Here is a 21,255-nt window from a genome sequence, read left to right as displayed (position 1 = left end):
GTCAGCCAAATTTTTTTTTGCTTGCGGCAGCAAAAAACCTAGAGCCAGCCCCGGTCAGAAGGGATAACTATGATCATCTAGTCTGACCTCGTACATAACATAGGACTCCTCTGAATTAATTCCTGCTTCAAATCCAATAGCTATGGTTAAACAAGAACATATCTTTAAAAAAAAACATCCAATCTTGATTTAAAAATGTGCAGTAATAGAGAATCCACCGCAACTCTTGGTAAGTTATTCTGATGGCTAATTACCATTAGTATATAATTTCTAGTCTAAATTTGTTCTAGTTTCAACTTTCAGACATTGGATCTTCTTATACTTTTGTATGACAGATTGAAGAGCCCTCTGTATCATCCTGTCCCTTCTCTTTGACTAGCTCCTAGAGTCATTTACTATAAGGCATGTTTTCCGATCCGTTAATCATCCTCCTGGCTTTTCTTTGAACCCTCTCCAATATTTCAACAGCCTTCTTGAAATGTGGACACCAAACTGGATACAGTATTCCAGTAGAGATTGCACCAGTGCCAAATACAGAGGTAATATAACCTCTCTACTTGATGTTCCTCTGCTTATACTTTTAAGGATCTCATTAGCACTTGTGGCCACAGTGTTGCCCTGGGAGTTTGTGTTCAGCTGATTATCTGCTATGACCCCTGAGTCCTTTTCAGATTCACTGCTTCCCCAGATAGTCCCCCATCCTGTAAGTATGGCCTATGTTCTTTGTTCTGAGATGTACTGTATGACTTTACACTTTGCCATGTTAAAATGCCTGTTCGCTTGCACCGGTTTATCAAGTGATCCAGATCACTCTGTATCAGTGACCTGTCCTCTTCGTTATTTACCATGCTCCCAATCTTTGTGTCGTCTGCAAATTTGATCAGTAATGATTTTGTTTTCTTCCAGGTCATTGATAAAAATGTTAAGTAGCATAGGGTCAAGAATGGATCCCTCAATGATTGTTTCTGTTTACAATTACATTATCAGACCTGTCAGGCAGTTTTAAACTCATGTAGGTTTATAATTAGTCTGTTTATACCACACTCAAACTCGGCATGTAGTTTCTCAGGACAGATGAAAATTATGGGCCCAATCCTGTAACTCTTACTCATATGAGTACTCCCATTGAGGTCAGTAGCAAACAAATTTAGACCTAAACCCATGTGAGCCTACGTAAAGAATAGAGTTGATCAAAAAACAGTAACACATTTCTGGAAAGGTGCCACAGATGCATCTGCAAAAATACATATACAGTACGCCTGTTTTATCTGCAGAGGCCTATGCTGGTGCGTGCAAACAAGAATTTGCATGAACAAAATGAGCACCTATGTGAGCAAATGTAGGTGTGGTTTGTGGGAGCAAGGAGTACTCTCAATTTTTGCAGGTGTATCTGTGCCTTTCTTTGCAAACTTAGGATCTAAGGCTGAAGTGCTGAATGCCTACAGTGGAAGTTGAGTACCCCAGCACCTTGCAAAAGGGCCCTTCACAATTAATTTTACCATCCCATTTTTATATATAGCCTGTATGTTTATTGTTGATGACCCATTTGATATCAAAGTACAATGTAAATTTCAGTTCCAATTGTCTGAATGTCATTTGTTCAATATTATGAAAATAAAAAGTACAGTAATCTACATTCCTATGTCATTTAAGTAATGCTACTAGTTGAAATTATTACGTGCCAAGTATCAGTTGAGTATTTTGGAAGTCATTGTACTAATGCTAGTTAGACATTCATTTTATACTCTTAAGGGTATCATCCTCCCCCCATTGAAGTCAGTGGCAAAATTCCCCTTGACTTCAATGAGAATAGGATCAGGCCTGTGGAGACTGTGGGAATTCACACAGGATTGTGCAGTCAACCTGTGACATTATTATGTAATAGGCAGGCTTTCTTGAAGAGCAGGAGATTGACATGAATGGTAACATTGCTATGCAGTATCTACTGAATATGATCCATAGGAGAAGAATCTACAACTGCAGTCCCCAGTGTTATCCTCGGTTGGATGAAACACGTTGTAAGAAGTGGTTTGAGTGTAGTGCAAAAATAATAAACTCTGCCAGGTGATTGACAGGTGTATCCTTTCTCACATTTTTCAGCAAAAGACATGTGACTGTCTTGGATACAGAGAGGATTACTAACCAATGCACATAATCCATCAAAGACAAAAAAGCACTTAACAAGCACTTATTAGTCTATCATTGTAACATAACTGATCATGCTTATTCATTTCCTTCTAAAAACAAGAGAAGAGTAAGGGAGAAGCAGCTTTGATTTTGTGACTGTACTGTGTTAATACCAAAATGGTGGTAGAGTTTCTAAGCAGGAAAGAGTTGCTTCTGGGTGGAAAACAATAGTGTTAACTTCATCTACTTCACTTCATATAACTGTTCTATTTTGGCAAATTGTTGGTCCAGAATCAGTGCTGACCCTCCCCATGTGGTTGCATTGAAATGAATGTAAATATGATTTAGTGCTGAACGTGGCCTCCTTACTGTACACAACCTGTTGTAAATGTGTCTAGTAACATAAATAAGTTGGTCATCCTTTTGGGGTGGGAATTTTGCTTCATTGGCTGCAGAATAATGTTAGACTGAGATACTTGACAAGTGAATGAAGCATAGCTGCAGTCCATTGTGTTGTGAATAAATATATCTTGTGTACTTTCATACTGGCTGAATTGTAAAAAAGTTTAACTTTATATGTATATGTGTTTTCATATATTCTGTGTATTGCTATCTATTGAATGTAAATTGTAGAGCCTCATTAAACTTATTAAAACAATGTCTTGAGAGTAATGATATTTTACAATGATAATAAAAAACCTAAAATACTGACAAATAATTGATTACAGCTTTTAATCATATCCCTTCATCACGAGAGGCATATTGGGTTCTTGACAGTCAGTAAATTTCAGTTTTGGTAGCAGTGTGCTTTGAATAATTAAAGCTGAATCCTTGTTCACGTTAATTTCACGACTAGCCCCATAGAAGTAAGTGGGGGAGCTGCTGTAAGTAAGGCAGGCAGGATCTGGCTCTGATGTCCTAGTCTTGCAAGATGCAATTCCCCCTGGAGTCGATAGGGTTCAGCATATTTCCGGAAGCACCCAGCTATCGCCCCACAGAATTGGGCCTTCTACGGGGCAGAGCTTGGAACTTCAAGGAATTTCATCTTCGGAGGAGACAGGCAGAATAAGTGGGATTTTTATTCAAGCACCTGTAATTAAACCTCTGCAGACTGTATAGCCTAAAATATAGCCTAACCTCTGCAAGCTCCACTAAGTGAGGTTTTTGACTTAAATACATCTTTTACTGTTACTGTTTTGTTTTGTCCAGGATGGAATAGGGTGGGAGGACATGGTAAGACCCATTTTATTTAAACTCCATCAATCTGACAACAACAACAGCAAAAAAAAGAACAAAGCTCTCTGTTCTCACTTTGGTAAGATCTTCCAACTCCCAGTTGTGCGACTGTGGCTGGGAGGAACAGTCCTTTCGTTTGGAACAGAACGGTGTTACTGCCCAAGAATGGAATATTTGAAACTTGGCCAATCTTAAATACTGGCAGTGCAAAGTTCTGAAGTGGGATGCATGAAGATTCCTTATTCTACAGGGATGGAAATAAGGGACTGGTGCAAATAAATGTTAGCAGCAGCATTTCATATTCTTGAGAGAGTACTTAACTATTACTCCTATGGAGGATAATAAAGTGATAAAATTGCAATACACATTTGCAATAAGAATTTGAATGTATACTTCAGATGCCAAAATTGCACAGTAGTAATACATTGATATGTCAGTTAAAAAACAAAATGCAGTTAATCCTACCTTCGTGTAAACCATTTTCAAGGGTAGCTGAGTTATCAGAGCACACAGTGTGTGTTGGAGTTAAGCATGCATATGGACAGCCCATTAGCAGTGATCAGGGTTATGCAGGTGCCTCAAATGAGAGACTATATTGTCTCTACCAAAGCATGGATAGATAGCGCTAGCCAGCTTTCTACATGAGGGGGAAAGGGTACATATTTCTAGGTTGCAGTAGTCATAATACAGATGAGGAGGAAAGGTATGTTGCAAAAAAAAAAAAAAAAAAATGGAAATGGGTATTAGTGGTTACTTGGAGGGTAAAGGTAAATATGCTCTAACAACCTTTCACTGCATACCTGCCTCTGGAGCTCAAGTCTGTGCAATTTAGTGGCCAGGCCCAGAGTGTTGGAGGGGAAAAGAAGCTGGGAGAGAGCTGCTAAGCATAAAATATTCCCCTCTCAAGGAGTTTACAAGACTGCTTCGTAGGTTATTGTATGCCCACCAATGCCATAAATGTCTGCTCCATCTAAGTCTTCCCCCCTCTCCTGCAATCTTTTTGATTACCAGAATACCTTTTGGAGGGGGGAGGGTGTTAGTCCTTTAAATCTGTCAGAGGCAAACAGCTGGAGCCCTACGGTGGTCATTTAGCAACTGGCTGCTGTTTGCTGCATCTTCCTGTCAGTTGAGTATTTTTAATTCCTGTTATATTTTCCTCCTACTTTTTCATTTTATGCCTGAGATTCCACATTCTCACTTCATTAAAAGGCTTTATTTTCTTTTTCATAATTAATAGATCACTCAGGTCCTACCTAAGTCTGCTATATTTGGGATAAATTAGTTACATTCTAAATTGCAATTACTTTTAAATAAAAGGGAATGTTGTAAAATCTAATAGCACAGCTGTATATCTTGAAGTACCACACTCCAAAATACTCTCATTTGATATTTTCATCCAAAAGTAATTTATTTTAGAACAATCACAGTTTATAAACTTCCCTTTCCTAGGTCTGAGGCTTAGACTCCTGAGATTAACTCAAAACAGGATTTAGGAGCTTGAATCTTTTAGCTGCTTTTGGAAAATTTTACCCCCAGGCACATCCTCGGCAGGGTCTGGGTGTGTCTCACTTAATCAATTCCCTGCTTTTGCAGGGTCCTGGGGCACTGATGCACCTCCGTCCCTCCTATTTTCTGACTGTGGGACATAATACTCTGATCTCCTGTGGGTTATCATACTTTTGTCTAATTTCAGTTGTTGAGTTTAGTGTGCTGGTGCTGAAGGCCTGTATGATACGGAGGTCAGACTAGATGATTTGGTGGTCCCTTCTGACCTTAAGCTTCATGACTCTAAATCAGTCTTGACTTATCAATATTAACTCAAACTTAAATATTTGGGTCAGTTGCCAACACTAGTAAATAATTAGAGCTGGATGAATAATGAGAAGTGTGTTAAATGTGACTCTAAATTGGATACCACAGTTGCAATTCATTTTCTCATTACTGTTCAAGCAGCTTGGATTTGTTTACACAAATGTTTGGGGAGGTACCTTTTATTCTTGTGAATACAGCAGGTATTCAGGTTCAAATGAATATTTAAGTTAGCATATTAATAAGTGAATGGGCATATTTGCACCAGAGCGCTTGCCTGGTCACCTACACACATGTATGCTCAGTTATTTGATGGCAATATGGTAGGAGACAAGTGAATGTAAATTGTGCTAAACAGCCTTATCTTTCTCTCTCCCACAGACAGAAAGGAACGTGAATATTTTAAAATCTGAGGTTTGTGTTAAATCACGTAGCTAAATGTAATAATTATAAATTATTTATATTATACTAGTGCCTAGAGATCCAAACCAGGATTGTGGCCCAAACCCTATTGTGCTAGGCACTGTACATACCTATATACAAACAACATAAAGACAGGTCCTGATCCAAAGGGACTAACTCCTAAGGCCCCAATCCTGCAAACACTTAATGTGCTTTACATACTCTAAATCAGGGGTTAGCAACCTTTCAGAAGTGGTGTGCCGAGTCTTCATTTATTCACTCTAATTTAAGTTTTTATGTGCCATTAATACATTTTAATGTTTTTAGAAGGTCTCTTTCTCTATGTCTATAATATATAACTAAACTATTGTTTGTAAAGTAAATAAAGTTTTTTAAATGTTTAAGAAGCTTCATTTAAAAATTAAATTAAAATGCAGAGCCCCCCCGGACCGCTGGCCAGGACCCAGGCAGTGTGAGTGCCACTGAAAATCAGCTCGCGTGCTGCCTTTGGCACACATGCCATAAGTTGCCTACCCCTGCTCTAAGTAGTCCCACTGAAATCTAAGGCAGTACTTGCAGTGTGTAAAGTTAAGCATGTGCAAGCATAAGCAAGCCCTTTCCCTCTCCTTTTTTGGCAAAAAAGGACTGGAAAAGATTGTGTTTTAAATTTCCCAGGTCAGCTTTTCCTGCCGTGTTTTTTCCTCAAAGTTTTCCCTCCTCACTTCTAGAGATCCAATGCCTCAACATTTCCTGTTTATAAAGGTCAGGTTGTCCAATCAGGGAAGAGAAACCATATCATGTGACTTAGGTAACCAGTCACACAGTTTGAATACGGAGTCCTAAATTTCAAACATTCTAAGAAGTACTCACAGCTTGTTAACACATTTAAAAAAATGTGACCAAAAAGTGCTTGTTATTAATAGTTTAAGCAGCTCTACTTGCTGCTGCTTTAAGACCAAATCAACAGTACCTCCTCCTTTCCTTCATTTTCCCACTTAGGATGACCAATGTTGTAGGTCCCATATAAAACAACAGTTAAAATGTAAGAGTTAAAAATGTCATTCCCAATGTAATTAAAAAAATCTAATTGTTAACACAAATCAGTTATATGGTGCTGTGAATGTACTTAGTGCTTTGTTTCTTCATCACACAGTTATGGAGACTTTTTAAAAATAAGTATTTATTGCCTGCAGTCACAAGGAATATAAACAGGTATCTGTGTTTAATTTCAGCACCATGGTTGCAAAACAAATATTCGCTATCGAAATGGGCTTTACAAAAATAAAAGCACGAAGGGAAATGGAATGACTTACTGCTTGTATTAGAGTAACACTTGAGCTATTTGAGGATAAATTGTAAAAATATTATTGCTATAACTTATAATAAGTGTACATATATTGTATAATAACCATAATTTACAATGCCTCAGCTCTGCTGTAATCCCCTCCATTGTGTATATGTTATGTTTTAATGGTCTTGACTGGCATATGATCTTTTAATGCCAATGTAACAATAAATAACTTGCATTGTCAACAGTTCTGTTTGTCTTTAGTTAAAAATAGTTACTAAAATAGATATTTACAACCTACAAGAAATTCCTCCTCAGATTATTTCAGTTTTTAAGGTAATGTTTAAAGCAAAAACATTAAAAGGGACACCTTCAATGAATAGTCCTGGTTTTAGATTTGAAGTCTGGATCTCTTTTGAGGCTGGACAGTGTGCCATACTCTCTGCAGGCCAAAAGCAGTCAGAAGTCCTAGCCAAATTCAGAGGTGGTGGTACAGAGGTAAGGTACATATGCTGAAGGGCAAGAGACACTAGTGTGGCAGGAAAGCAACTAATGCTGTAAAAACTAGTCAGTTAAAGTAGCTTAGGGTGACCAGATAGCAAGTGTGAAAAATTAGGACAGGGCGTGGGGGGGGTAATAGGTGCCTATATATGAAAAAGCCCTGAATATTGGGACTGTCCCTATAAAATCGGGACATCTGGTCACCCTAAAGTAGCTCCTTACATTGATTTAGCACTACGTCTAGTTCCTCTGTGTGCTTGAATCAAAGGACATCATGGGGGCTGAGGAGACAGAATACTGACCTGCAGGCAGGGGACTAACATCACAAATCCAATTCATGAGCTGTCATAACTTCTTGGCTGCTCCATGCCCCTTGCATCCAGGATGGCTGGAGGGGTCAGCCACTAGATCTGCATAATCTCATATCTACTTGTTAAAACCTCTCCTCCTTGACTCCCAAGTCCTCTCTGCCCTCAGAGCCTCTGTATGCACTCTACAACCTTCCCTTACCATCTGGCCCATGAAGTGAAAATACACGACTTGCACAGTCTTTTGGCCTTTATACACCTATGGCTGGTAGTCAAGCTTTAGATTAATATGATGAAATGACCAATGTTCCCAGATTTATGGTTCTGTATCCTGTACCATTAAGATCCTTCTGAGGTTCCAAAAGAGCAGGGGAACATTCTTGAACAATACCAATTCCTGAACATGCCAGTTTCTGGAAACATCCTGCATCTACAGAATCATGCCTTATGACAGAATCCCTGTTTACCGTCATAAAATCACTGACTTTGGCAGATCCTCCTTCTGCTCTTCTTCTGGCCTGTATGCATCCAAAGCCCTTGCCACCAGCTACTAAGAGCATCACTGAAAAGGGTGAGGGGATTGCAGTAGTGATTCATTGTTAAAGCTAAAAAACAAAACAAAAATCACCCTTCAAGTCAAAGCTCTGAAAATACAGCATGGCACATTAAAATCTTATTCATTGCAGAAAAACCAAAGTGATTTTTAAGATGTATTACACATTAAAATAACTCATTCACTGCTGGAAATTTATCTCCCCACAGTGTGACCCCCATGTCTTATACCTCCCTGCAAATACTTCTAACAGGCAATCACTTCTACTCTTGCACTATGATGTCAGTAGAATCAGGGAAGGGTAAGGGAATGGCACTTGGAGCAGTAGCCACTGAGGGGAAAAAAATGAGGACATCATTAAGAGCCAATACCCCCAAAATATGCATTTTTTTTCTTGTGTACTGTACATGAGTCACTGAGAGCTTTGTCACATCATTGTAGGGACACTTCCTGAGCCACTCAATGCTGATATATAGTGACAACGTTCCTCTTCTGCCTTGGTGGATCCTGCACTTATTGGCGGATTTGCTTGCCTCAGAGATTCACAGCAGCCCTCAGTTTGGCCACTTTCATGGCTCAAATCTGCCGTTCACTCAGCTAACCTCATCACTGGCCAGCATGGGGAAAAGGAAGAAGAACAATCCCCGCAGTCTCTGCTGATCCACCAAGTGAGTCAGGGAACAGACCAGAGACCTTCCCTCTGGTGGAACCCACAATCCAGGTCAACTCCTCCTATGTCTGATCAGGAGTTGGGAGGTTTGGGGGGAACCTGGGCCTGCCCTCTACGCCGGGTTCCAATCCAGGGCCCTGTGGATTGCAGCTGTCTAGATTGTCTCCTGTGACAGCTACGACTCCCTGGGCTACTTCCCCATGGCCTCCTCCCAACACCTTCTTTATCCTCACCACAGGACCTTCCTCCTGGTGTCTGATAACACTTGTACTCCTCAGTCCTCCAGCAGTACACCTTCCCACTCTTAGCTCCCAGTGCCTCTTGCTCCCAGCTCCTTGCACACGCCTCACTGACTGAGGTGAGGTCCTTTTTAAACCCAGGTGCCCTGATTAGCCAGCCTGTCCTAATTGATTCTAGGAGCTTCTTAACTGGCTCCAGGTGTCCTAATTAGCCTGCCTGCCTTAATTGGTTCCAGTAAGTTCCTGCTTGTTCTGGAACTGCCCCTGTTACCTTACCCAGGGAAAAGAAACCTGCTTAATCTGGGACTAATATATCTGCCTTCTATCACTCTTCTGTAATACATGCTCATGCTCCACACCCTTCACTTCCTCACCTTCGCGTCCCACCCCGACACAAAGTGGTGGGACCTCCTGCCACCTCGAGAGGGTGAGGAGCCCCTGTGGGCCTCGGGACCAGGGTGGAGTAGAGGCTGGCCCACCAGGGATGTCAGTTGGCGGCTCCTTCATGGGGCCGTGAGCACGGGCATGTACTTGGCGCAGTTTACCCCCGTCCCGGACACCTGCCCCTTCTGCAGTGTGAGGGAGACCCTGGTGCACGTTTACTTGAAGTGCACCAGGCTGCAGCCCCTATTCTGGCTCCTCTTAGACATCTTGTTGAGATTTTGATTGCACTTTTCCCCTCACCTTTTTATTTATGCACTCTCTATCCGTGGCCCCACAAAGTCACGGGACCTCCTGGTCAACCTCCTCCTGGCCCTGGCTAAACCGGCCATCTATAAAACCAGGGAGAGGAGGTTGGCCGATGGAGTCTCCTGTGACTGTGGGGCCTATTTCCGATCCTCCGTCCGTTCACGTATCTGGGCAGAGTTCCTCTGGGCGACGTCCACTGACTCCCTTGATGCCTTCGAGGAGCAGTGGGCGCTGTCCAGGGTTCTCTGCTCAGTGTCCCCATCTGGTTCCCTTCGTTTGACCCTTTGACCGCACTCCTGCCCCTATTATTTCATTAGTTGTCCCCTGTAACCATTTGGTTTCCAGGTCCTGTGGGTCCCCCCCTTAGGCTGGGGGGGGGGGAATCCTTTAGCAGTGGGTGGGCTTTGCCCGCCCACTTCCTGGATCCCAATAGGATCACTCTTCTGTAGCCATCTGGCCTGACCCTGTCACAATATATATATAAAGCTAGAAAGTCTGAAAGGCTTGAATGTGACCAGAAATGATTACTGGCTTACTTTTAGTTTTTCATTTCACAAAACTTTTGTTGCCACACACACAACTACTGGGCAGCTTTTCATTGCATTTGCACAAAGCGCAGGCATTGCAATGGGAAGTTTAAAAACCTCTTCAGGAAAAATGCAATAATTCTAAAAGAAACCACTTCTCAAACAGGGAGTATCTTCTGAAGAAAACATCCAGGATAATGATACAGATTCCCTGTTGCATTCCAACCTATTTGGCCCAGTTGGTCTTTGTGTAGAGAGTATATCATGGCTGGGAAGAGCTGTTTACCAAAGGCAAGAAGACGGGGTTAGCACTGTTTTAGCATTTAGTGCGGAATGAATGTATTTTCTACCCTAATATCAGATGTGTCTTTAGTGCAAAGAGTAGTTAAATTTTATATAAATATGTCAATCACTGATACACACTTCTTTCCAGTAATCCATCTTTTCTTTCAAAAATGCATTGAAGCAAGACAGGACCATTCTTCTGCCATGGTGTCTGTATTATTTCAGTTCAAACTTCAAAATCATTCCATAATAATATATGGAGATATCCTATCTCCTAGAACTGGAAGGGACCCTGAAAGGTCATTGAGTCCAGCCCCCTGCCTTCATTAGCAGGAACAAGTACTGATTTTGCCTCAGATTCCTAAGTGGCTCCCTCAAGGGAGGAACTTACAACCCTGGGTTTAGCAGGCCAATGCGCAAACCACTGAGCTATCCCTCCCCCAGTGCCTTAGAATAGGAATAAATAAAAGTGTTTTTTTCCAAGGCTGTAATGTGCAATATTTTATTCTGTATTCTTACTGTGAATTTGATACTGCTCTGATTGAAGGCTATGGCAGAACTCCCACTGCCAGCATCAAGACCTAGGTGAATATTGGAACACTATGAAAGAGCTATAGTAGAACAATTTCAAATTTGCAAAGTACAGATATATATTTTTAAATGACTCTCCACCCTGAATATAAATATGTCAAGCAGCCGCTCACGAAGCAGAAACAATACGACAATAGCCAGACTGCACCATTCATGAACATACAATAGGCTGAAAATTATTTGTCTAAATGGTGCAGCAACTAATAACAAATACACTCCCAGAAATTAGGATCTTGCAAATGATTTGCAAACAGAAATAAGGATTATCTAAATAGAATATTATTTGCAGTGAATAACTTTATCAGTACTAATTGCATATACTTATCCAGGATATTTCATACTTCTTCAATGAGTGTCCCTGTGGGTGCTCCACTTTAGGTGTTTGTGCGCCCCTGCGCTTCTAGTCGGAGATTTGCAGTAGCAGTGCCCCGGTTGGCAGCGCACGTGCGGCAGCCGTCTTGTGCCACTCCAAGCGGCTACCCAGTGTGCGCAGCCCACTGCCCCCCAATTCCTTCTCTACCGCCATTGGCTTTGGTCGGAACAACAGCAGCGCCCCAAAAACCTTGCTATTCCTTTAGTTCAACCTTACACACTCTCTAGAATTCCCATGCCACATTGAAAACCCTAGGAATATATGCCCCTGGGAACAAAAAGAAACAGGGCAGATTTTATACCCGCACTGCCACGTAAGCCCAACCTCAAAGCCATTATGACCAGCGCCACAAACAACGTCAGACGAGACGCCGACAAGCCCCAGAGCAGTTAGTGACGTCTCAACCATCCACTTCCAGACAAGCATTTTGAAGTGTTGGTTGAGGACATAAGAGCCCCACATACTCCACTGCCGAAGTCACTCATAACCTTCAGCCCATCTTTCTACCTGGTCTGGGCAACCATTACATCAGACAAGTGGGTTCTGGAAATTATACGCCAGGGCTATCCTATTCCTTTTGCCTATATCCCGCCTACCCATCCCCCTTCCCCGTCCCTCTTCAGGGACCCATCTCATGAGCACCTGTTACAGCAGGAAGTAAACCACCTCCTGCAACTAGGTGCTGTAGAACTCGTACCTGCCAAGCACAGGGGGAGCAGGTTTTATTCACACTACTTTCTCACCCAGAAGAAAACAGGTGGATGGAGGCCCATCTTGGACTTGTGCAAGCTAAACAAGTTTGTCAGAACACAGAGCTTCAAGATGATAACCCTAGCAAGGAGAAAGGAGATTGGCTCTCGGCCCTCGACCTACAAGGCGCCTATTTTCATGTCACTATTCATTTAGCACACAGAAGTTTCCTCTGATTTACACTCGGGAACCTCCACTACCAGTACAGAGTGCTCCCATTCAGATTATCCACAGCCCCACGGGTATTCTCCAAGGTCCTCGCCATCATCGCAGCACACCTTCGCAGACAGGGTGTGATAGTATTTCCCTACCTAGACGACTGCCTCCTAAAAGCTTCAACATACCAGGCTGCAGTTGACGCCCTTTACATCACTACAACCCTCTTTACAAAATTAGGGTTACAATTCAACTTTCAGAAATCCACCCTAATTCCAACCCAACAGTTGGCCTTTATAGGGGCACACCTCGACTGCACCACAGCATCAGCATGACTGCCTCAACAACACTTTGTTGCCCTAACGAACCTCATTACAATGGTAAAAAACAGCCCACAAACGTCTGCCAGAATGTGCCTACAACTCCTTGGGCACATGTCGGCCACCATGTTTGTTGTGCACGCCAGGCTTCGTATGAGGTGTCTACAAACCTGGTTTTGTACTGTCTATACTCCTCACAAGCACTCCATCCACAGACAACTGACAATGCCCAGCAGGGTAAAAGACTTACTCACATGATGGACAAAACAAATGAACGCATGCACAGGTGTACTGTTCCAAAGACACATCCCATCAGTAACGATCACCGTGGACACCTCCCTCGTGGGATAGTGAGCACACTTGTCCAAGAATACCATCCAGGGCTGGTGGTCCCTTACAGAATCCACCCTCCACATAAATCTGTTGGAACTCAGGGCAGTTTGAAATACATGCCACCACTGATATGCAAGAAGACTGTCCAGATCCTCATGGACAACTTGGCCACTATGTTTTACATAAATCACCAAGGAGGGGCCCGATCTTACCTGCTCTGCACAGAAGCAGTTCACCTTTGGGGATGGTGCATCTCCAACAACATAGATCTCATCGCAGCCTACTTACCAGGAAGCCAGAATGTCACAGCAGACAACCTAAGCAGAAACGTCTCGCAAATGCACAAATGGGAGCTGGACCCAGGAATCCTGAAAACTGTATTCCAACAATGGGATTTTTCCCTCAATAGACCTTTCTGTAATGTTCTACAATGCCAAATGCCCACAATACTGCTCCCGGGCAGGACTTGGACAAAATTCCCTGGGGGACACCTTCCTCATGAAATGGGACGCCCCCTTGATGTATGCCTTCCCCCCGACTGCACTATTGAGCCACGTACTTCTCAAGATCAAGAAGGACAAATCCAGAGTAATCCTAATTGCACCAACATGGCCCAGACAAACGTGGTTCCCATACCTGAATCAGATGGCCACAAGACCGCCACAGAACCTTCCCCTTGTGCCTCATCTGCTGACACAGGACGCGGGATGCCTCCGCCACCCCAACATTCCGATTCTCCATCTCAAGGTGTGGCTAATCCATGGGTGATGAACCTAGAGGCATGCTGTTCCAGGGAAATACAGGATATCTTACTGAACAGCCGATGACTAACTACGCGAAAAACATACGCGCACAAGTGGAAACACTTTTCCATATGGTGCAGAGACATACAAGTTACCCCACAATCATCACCACTACAAACAATACTCAGATACATGCTGATGCTCAAAAAATTGGACCTTTCCATTAGTTCACTCAGAGTGCACTTAGCTGCCATTACCATTTACCACTCTAAGGTAGATAGACTCACTCTCTTTGCCCACCCTCTAACTTAACGCTTTCTCAAAGGCATACAGAATACTTATCCCACACTGAGAGATCCAACCCCTATGTTCTCCATACTCTCATGGGCAAACTCTTCGAGCCAGAAGCTACCTGCTCACTGTTACACTTATCCATGAAAGTCGCCTTCCTAGTGGCGATCACGTCGGTAAGGAGGGTGGGAGAGCTGGGTGCCCTAATAGTAAACCCACCCTATACCATATTCCTTAAGGACAAGGTAATCCTACATCCACATCCCAAATGTATACCCAAGGTTGCCTCCTCCTTTCATCTCAAACAACCCATCTACTTCCCTGTATTCTTCCCTAAGCTGCATGCCGACAGCAGGGAAGCATCCCTTCACACGCTGGATGTTCGTAGAGCACTTGCGTTCTATATAGAAAGAACAAAGACATTCAGAAAATCATCCCAATTATTCGTATCCACCACAGAATGTTCCGAAGGGAAAATCATTTCCAAACAGTGACTCTCGAAATGGATCTCTACCTGTATCTGATTATCTTATCAAAAACATGATCTGGAACCTCCTTCCGGACTTCGCACATACTCTACCAGAGGTATATCCACATCAATAGCTTTTCTCAAAGATGTACTTATCATCAGGGCCTGCTTCAGGCACCAATGAAGGAAGCAGGTACTTGGGGCGGCCAATAGAAAGGGACGGCAGTCTGTCTGTTGTTGGGGCGTCACGTCGGTGGTGGCGGCACATCGGCGGCAGCTCAATCAGTCTGCTTCAGTCTTCAGCGGCAATTTGGCGGCGAGACCTTCACTCCCCGTCTTCCTCTTCGGCGGCACTTCGGTGGTAACTCAATCAGCTTTTTCTTCTTCTTCTTCTTTTTTTTCCGTTGCTTGTGGCGGCAAAAGAGCTGGAGCCAGCCCTGCCTATCATTGACATTTGTAAAGCAGCTACCTGGGCATCAGTCCATATCTTTAACAAACATTACACCTTAAAGCCACATTCAGCTGCTGATGCTCACTTCGGACGATCGGTGCTATCCACCGTGCATTAAGTAACTCCGAAGCCCCTCTCCTCCAAAGAGAGGCACTGCTCTACAGTCACCTAAAGTGGAGCACCCACAGGGACACTCCTCGAAGAAGAAGAGACGGTTACTCACCTTGTGTAGTAACTGAGGTTCTTCGAGACGGTTGTCCCTGTGGGTGCTCCATTACTCCCCCTCCTCCGCTCTGCTTTGGAGTTTCTCTTCGATCCTCTGGGGTAGAGAAGGAACTGGGGGGCAGTTGGCTGCACATGCTGGGTAGCCGCTTGGAGCGGCGTGAGATAGCTGCCATGCCTGCGCGACCAACCAGGGCACTGCTATTGCAAATCTTCGACTAGAAGCGCAGGGGCGCACAAACACCTTAAGTGGAGCACCCACCGGGACAACTATCTCAAAGAACCTCAGTTACTGCACAAGGTGAATAACCTTCTCTTGTTCTTTATTAGAAATTCTTTAAATAATTGCTAATAATTTGAAACAATAATTGTAAAAAACCAGAAATGGTACATCCTGATTTTACATCCTGATGATAAAATATCACATACTGATTCAGGAAATTGTATATTGAGCCTTGGCTAGCAGTTCTTTATTTAAGTAACAATGCTTGTATTAAAGAAGTTGGTAGTTCAGGAGAATGGATTGCATTTTCTTAAAGTCTCAGCTTGGGGGAAAATATTTTTCTGGGCCAAAGGCTTCCTAAAGGTGTACATGAATTAATGTGTAAGTGTTTTCTTTCTGCTGTGAAGTCTACACATAGTACTCCTGAGATACATAAAAAGTAGCTGAACTGTGCTCAAAGAGCTAGTGGTTTTTGACAGTGTAGTAATTAGTGTATTAAAACAATATCCACATCCCACTTTCTTTGCTATAAAAAATAGAAATTTACAACTACATGAAGTTATATCACTGCAATAAGTAATAGGAAACTTAGATTAGTGCCTACATGTGGTATTAACTTTTTATATACTTTCTATACAAATAGAGAATTCTAATCCTCGCACCACGGTAAGTCTTGAGTAGCAAAAACTAATAGGTAGAAATATATGCACTCAAGAAGGCAGATGGAACTGGCAGAGGATGTCACAGGTTTGTATGCACACTTTTTATTTTCTCCCTGGAGTAAGATTGGAGAGAAGCAAATACATACTCAGTCTGTAAAAAAGGGCCTAGAATGGTATTAGACAATTATAAAGGGTGTCTAAGCCTGACCTTGATGCTAGGCTAGGATCTTAGAGATGTTAATGAGGGATGAGATCACAAAACATCTGGAAAAATGTGAATTGGCAAAAACGTGCCAGCATAGCTTCTTAAAGGGTGAAACCTTGTTCCTGGTCTGTCTGGGAAACTTATTTTTGAGCAGCTAATGCAAAGAACAGATGGGAAAAAGCTGTGGACACAGTCTGCTTGGATTTCCAAAAGATGTTTGACACAGTCCAGAGCAGAAGACTGAATACATAAACTAAGCCCAGATTGGCCTTGAGGAAAAAAAGCAAACTATTAAATAAATTAAATGAGAAATATTTACTGGGCCAGGGTGAAGCAGGTTAATGAGCAGATTGCATACAACAGTAATCAGCACGGGGGGCCGATACCTTAAACTCTAAAACAGAGCAAAGGGTCTGCTATCATGGAAATCCTGGTGTTTTCCTGGAACTGGCATGCAACCTTTCCCAACAGCATCAGGCCGTGAAAGTCATGACATTGTTGGTGATTTCTTCCCCAGACCCTGCTACATTTTATCACACACCTGAGCAGTAGAAGAAACCCACAGCACGGTTACTCAGTGTAACCTTGGCTTGGGGACAATGTGATAGAGCAATGCTTCTCCATCTTTTTCATTCTGCAGATCACTTCATAAGAGAGAGAGACCCACAGAGGGACTGCCTGGCCTCCCATCATCCCAGTCCTCACTGCTCAATTCCATGGTGAGCCATGGACTCCTGTTTGTTATATATGACTGGAAAAATACCCTCTGCCACAAGTCCCAGTCATCAGTTTACAGTAGTGTTATTGACAGGGGAGTCTGTCAATCCTAATGGTGACAGAGTCATATACCAAGATGCTATGCATAATGTGCAATGATCTTAAAGGGAAGCACTGGCCCAATAAGCATTGGATGAAAGTCCTATGAGACTAAAGTATTAAAAGCTCCTCAATCACTTCCTATAGGAAAGGAAACTACTTCTTTGTGCTCTGGCTAGAGTAGGGCAGGCTGAGGCAGGGCCCATGATCTGATGCTTGGAGGCCTATCGGCACCGGAAATGAAGGAAAAATCTGAGTCAAGCAGTATACTGCATTTCTGATGAACACGCAGGTTGAAGGAAAGACAGGTTGGACAGCCACACTGGAGTAGGCCTCTCGGACCCCCATCTTCCCGAGTGAGAACGTGTGGTCTGCTGAGAGTGCAAGCTGGTGTAAATAAGTAGGGCCTCGGTTCAGGTTTGTGCACATGCATTACTTGGAGTGTGCAGAGCCACCAGCCAGATTTCCCAGACTGCTGGCTTCTCTGTAGAAAATTGGGGAGTGGCTGATAGAGACAAACCAGGAGCGCCCCCTTTAGGCCAGATGCCAGGATTTCCTGCCCTTCTTTGCTTTAACGACCCTGTTGCCTTGCCAGCCATTTTGTACATGCAGTCAGTCAGTCTCATCATTCAATCTCCTCTCAAGGCACAGTAAATAATAAGATGCAAGCCAAGCAGGTTTTGAAGGATATGAAGCCCAGGTGATTTAGCCAGTAGATTGTAAATGCAGTTCCATGTTAGCAAATATAAAATAATAAGTCTGGGAGAAGGAGGCCAAACTAGGGAATGTCTACTTAAAGACAGACTCAACAAGCATTCTGCTCAGGAATAGGCACTGAGGTTTATTTTGCAAATAATAATTGAAGGGATCAGCTCAATTCACAGCAGTAACAAGGCAAACAAACATATTAGGGCCTAATAGAGGAAAGACAAAATACTAAACAAACGAGGCTGTGCAATTGCTACATACAGCACTTGTTAAAATGGGAATACTGTGTACTATCTTGCTTAGTGCTAGAAGCAAATTATTGCCTCAGAGGGAGTTCAGCACAGGGCAACAAAGGTGATACCCAGTCTAATAATACAAGTTGTGAAGAAAAGTTAAGGAAGTTTGTTTTATTTAATTTAAGAAGAGTCCTCAAGGTGACCTGTTCACAGTTTTTAATGGGATGAATAAATATGATCAAGATACCTGGGCCGAGTTGGCATGGGGTTCAGAAAGTGAATAAACAAAACCACCACCCGCGCCGCCCAAAACCCAACCAACCAACAAACGCTAAATGTACAAAGCTGGGGGTAACCAGGTAACTCAGCAGTGCTATTTTACAGAGTAGTAGCATAAGAAATGAACAAGAGAGTTGAAGCAAAGTATGTAAATAAATTCAAGAAGCACTTGAACTTCTTTCTAGAGGAGAAGGTGTGGTTAACACGTACCAAAGCAAGGCTAGATGATTTCTAACCCACTCCTGACATTTCTGATGGGCTTTTGCAATCTGGGAAATCTTCAGGACTTATTGACTCTGGTGTAAATCTGGATTTACTCCATCCAGGGGTAACTGACATGGGAATCTGACCTTCAGTTTTAAAGTTGTATAAATGCGATAACGAGCCATAAGCCAATAAAACAACAGTTTCTTTTCAAATGTACACTGTAGTTACCACCAGATGCTCTTACTGAAACTGAGTAGTGTCTTAGGATATATCTACACTACGAAATTAGGTTGATTTTATAGAAGTCGATTTTTAGAAATCAAGTTTATACAGTCGATTGTGTATGTCTCCATTAAGTGCATTAAGTCGGCGGAGTGTGTCCTCACTACCGTGGCTAGCATCGACACACGAAGCTATCCCACAGTTCCCGCAGTCTCCACTGCCCATTGGAATTCTGGGTTAAGCTCCCAATGCCTGATGGGGCAAAAACATCGTCGTGGGTGGTTCTGGGTACATGTCGTCAGTCTCCCCTTCCTCCTTCCCTCCATGAAAGCAACTGCAGACAATCATTTCGTGCCTTTTTTCCTGAGTTACCCATGCAGACGCCATACCACGGCAAGCATGGAGCCCACTCAGCTCACCGCTGCTGTTGCGAGCATTGTAAACACCTTGCGCATTATACTGCAGTATGTGCAGAACCTGGCTAAGAGACGGCAGCACGAAGACTATTGTGATGAGGACATGGACACAAACATTCCTGAAAGCATGGGATGTGGCAATTGGGACATCATGGCAGCAGTGGGGCTGGTTGATACAGTGGATTGCCAACTCTGGGCCCAGCAAACAAGCACAGACTGGTGGGACCGCATAGTGTTGCAGGTATGGGATGATTCCCAGTGGCTGCGAAACTTTCACATGCATAAGGCCACTTTCCTGGAACTCTGTGAGTTGCTTTCCTCCGCCCTGAAGCGCAGGAATACCAAGATGAGAGCTGCCCTGACAGTTGAGAAGTGAGTGGCGATAGCCCTGTGGAAGCTTGCAACACCTGACTGCTACTGGTCAGTTGGGAATCAATTTGGAGTGGGCAAATCTACTGTGGGGACTGCTGTGATTTAAGTAGCCAATGCAATCACTGATGTTCTGCTATCAAGAGTCGTGACTCTGGGAAATGTGCAGGTCATACTGGCTGGCTTTGCTGCAATGGGGTTCCCTAACTGTGGTGGGGCGATAGACGGAACGCATATCCCTATCTTGGCACCGGACCACCTTGCCAACCAGTACGTGTCCTACCGTGGAGGACGAAATAAGGCAGCCCTCCCCAGAAACCTTCTGCAAAGGCTTTCAGAGTACCTCCAGGAGAGCTTCATGGAGATGTCCCTGGAGGATTCCCGCTCCATCCCCAGACACGTTAAGACTTTTCCAGTAGGTGTACTGGCCACGAATGCATCCCAAGTCTTCAGGGCAAATCAAACATTAAACACTATTGCTTTTAAACCCTGTACTGTAGTTACAAATGTGCACTCACCAGAGTGCCTTCTCCGCCTTCAGGGTCGGGGATCCCGCCTTGGGAGGGTATTGGCTCCAGGGTGATGAAAAGGTCCTGGCTGCCGGGGAGAACAGATTCACCGCTTGCCTGCTGCGCATTCTCCTCCTCCTCCTCTTCCTCATCCACAAAATCCTCCTCCATGTTGCATGAGACTCCCCCCTTGCAGGTGTCCACGGACAGTGGTGGGGTAGTGGTAGGATCCCCCCCTAGAATGCCATGCAGCTGATCATAGAAGTGGCATGAATGGGGCTCTGACCCAGAGTGACCATTTGCCTCCTTTGTCTTTTGGTAGGCTTGCCTGAGCTCCTTGACTTTCACGCGGCACTGATGTGTGTCCCTGTTGTAGCCTCTGTCCATCATGCCCTGTGCGATTTTGGCATATATATTAGCATTTCTTCTTTTTGATTGGAGTTCTGCCTGCACAGATTCTTCTCCCCATACAGCAATCAGATCCAGTGTCTCCCGTTCGCTCCATGCTGGAGCTCGTTTGCGATTCTGGGGTGACTGCATGGTCACCTGTGCTGCTGAGCTTGCCATGCTGACCAAACAGGAAATGAAATTCAAAAGTTCCCGGGGCTTTTTCTGTGTACCTGGCTAGTGCATCAGATTTGAAACTGCTGTCCAGAGCGGTCACATTGGAGCACTCTAGGATAGCTCCTGGAGGCCAATAACATTGATTTGCATCCACACTATCCCAAATTCGACCCAGTGAGGTCGATTTTAGCACTACTCCCCTCGCCGGGGAGGATTACAGAAGTCGATTTTAAGAGCTCTTTAGGTCGACAGAACGGGGTTGGTTGTGTAGATGCATTCATTATAAAATCGACCTAACGTGGCTAAATTTGACCTAACCCTGTAGTGTAGACCAGGGCTTAGTCCTGGAGCAGTAATGCACCACTCAGGCACTCCAGAAGGTGTAAAGCACTACTCAAGGTGAGTAAAAGTATCAAAAACTGACCCACTGGCTTTAGCCAGCATGCTACTTTTTTGTGCATTTTCTTACTAGCAAGATCTCTCTTTTCACCTTGTTTTCATCGTC

Source organism: Terrapene carolina, unplaced genomic scaffold, assembly GCF_002925995.2.
Source record: "Terrapene carolina triunguis isolate 2854851 unplaced genomic scaffold, T_m_triunguis-2.0 Scaffold211, whole genome shotgun sequence".
In the NCBI taxonomy this organism is placed as follows: Eukaryota; Metazoa; Chordata; order Testudines; family Emydidae; genus Terrapene; species Terrapene triunguis.
The sequence above is the reverse complement of the archived record's forward strand: the minus strand, read 5'-3'. Positions refer to the sequence as shown.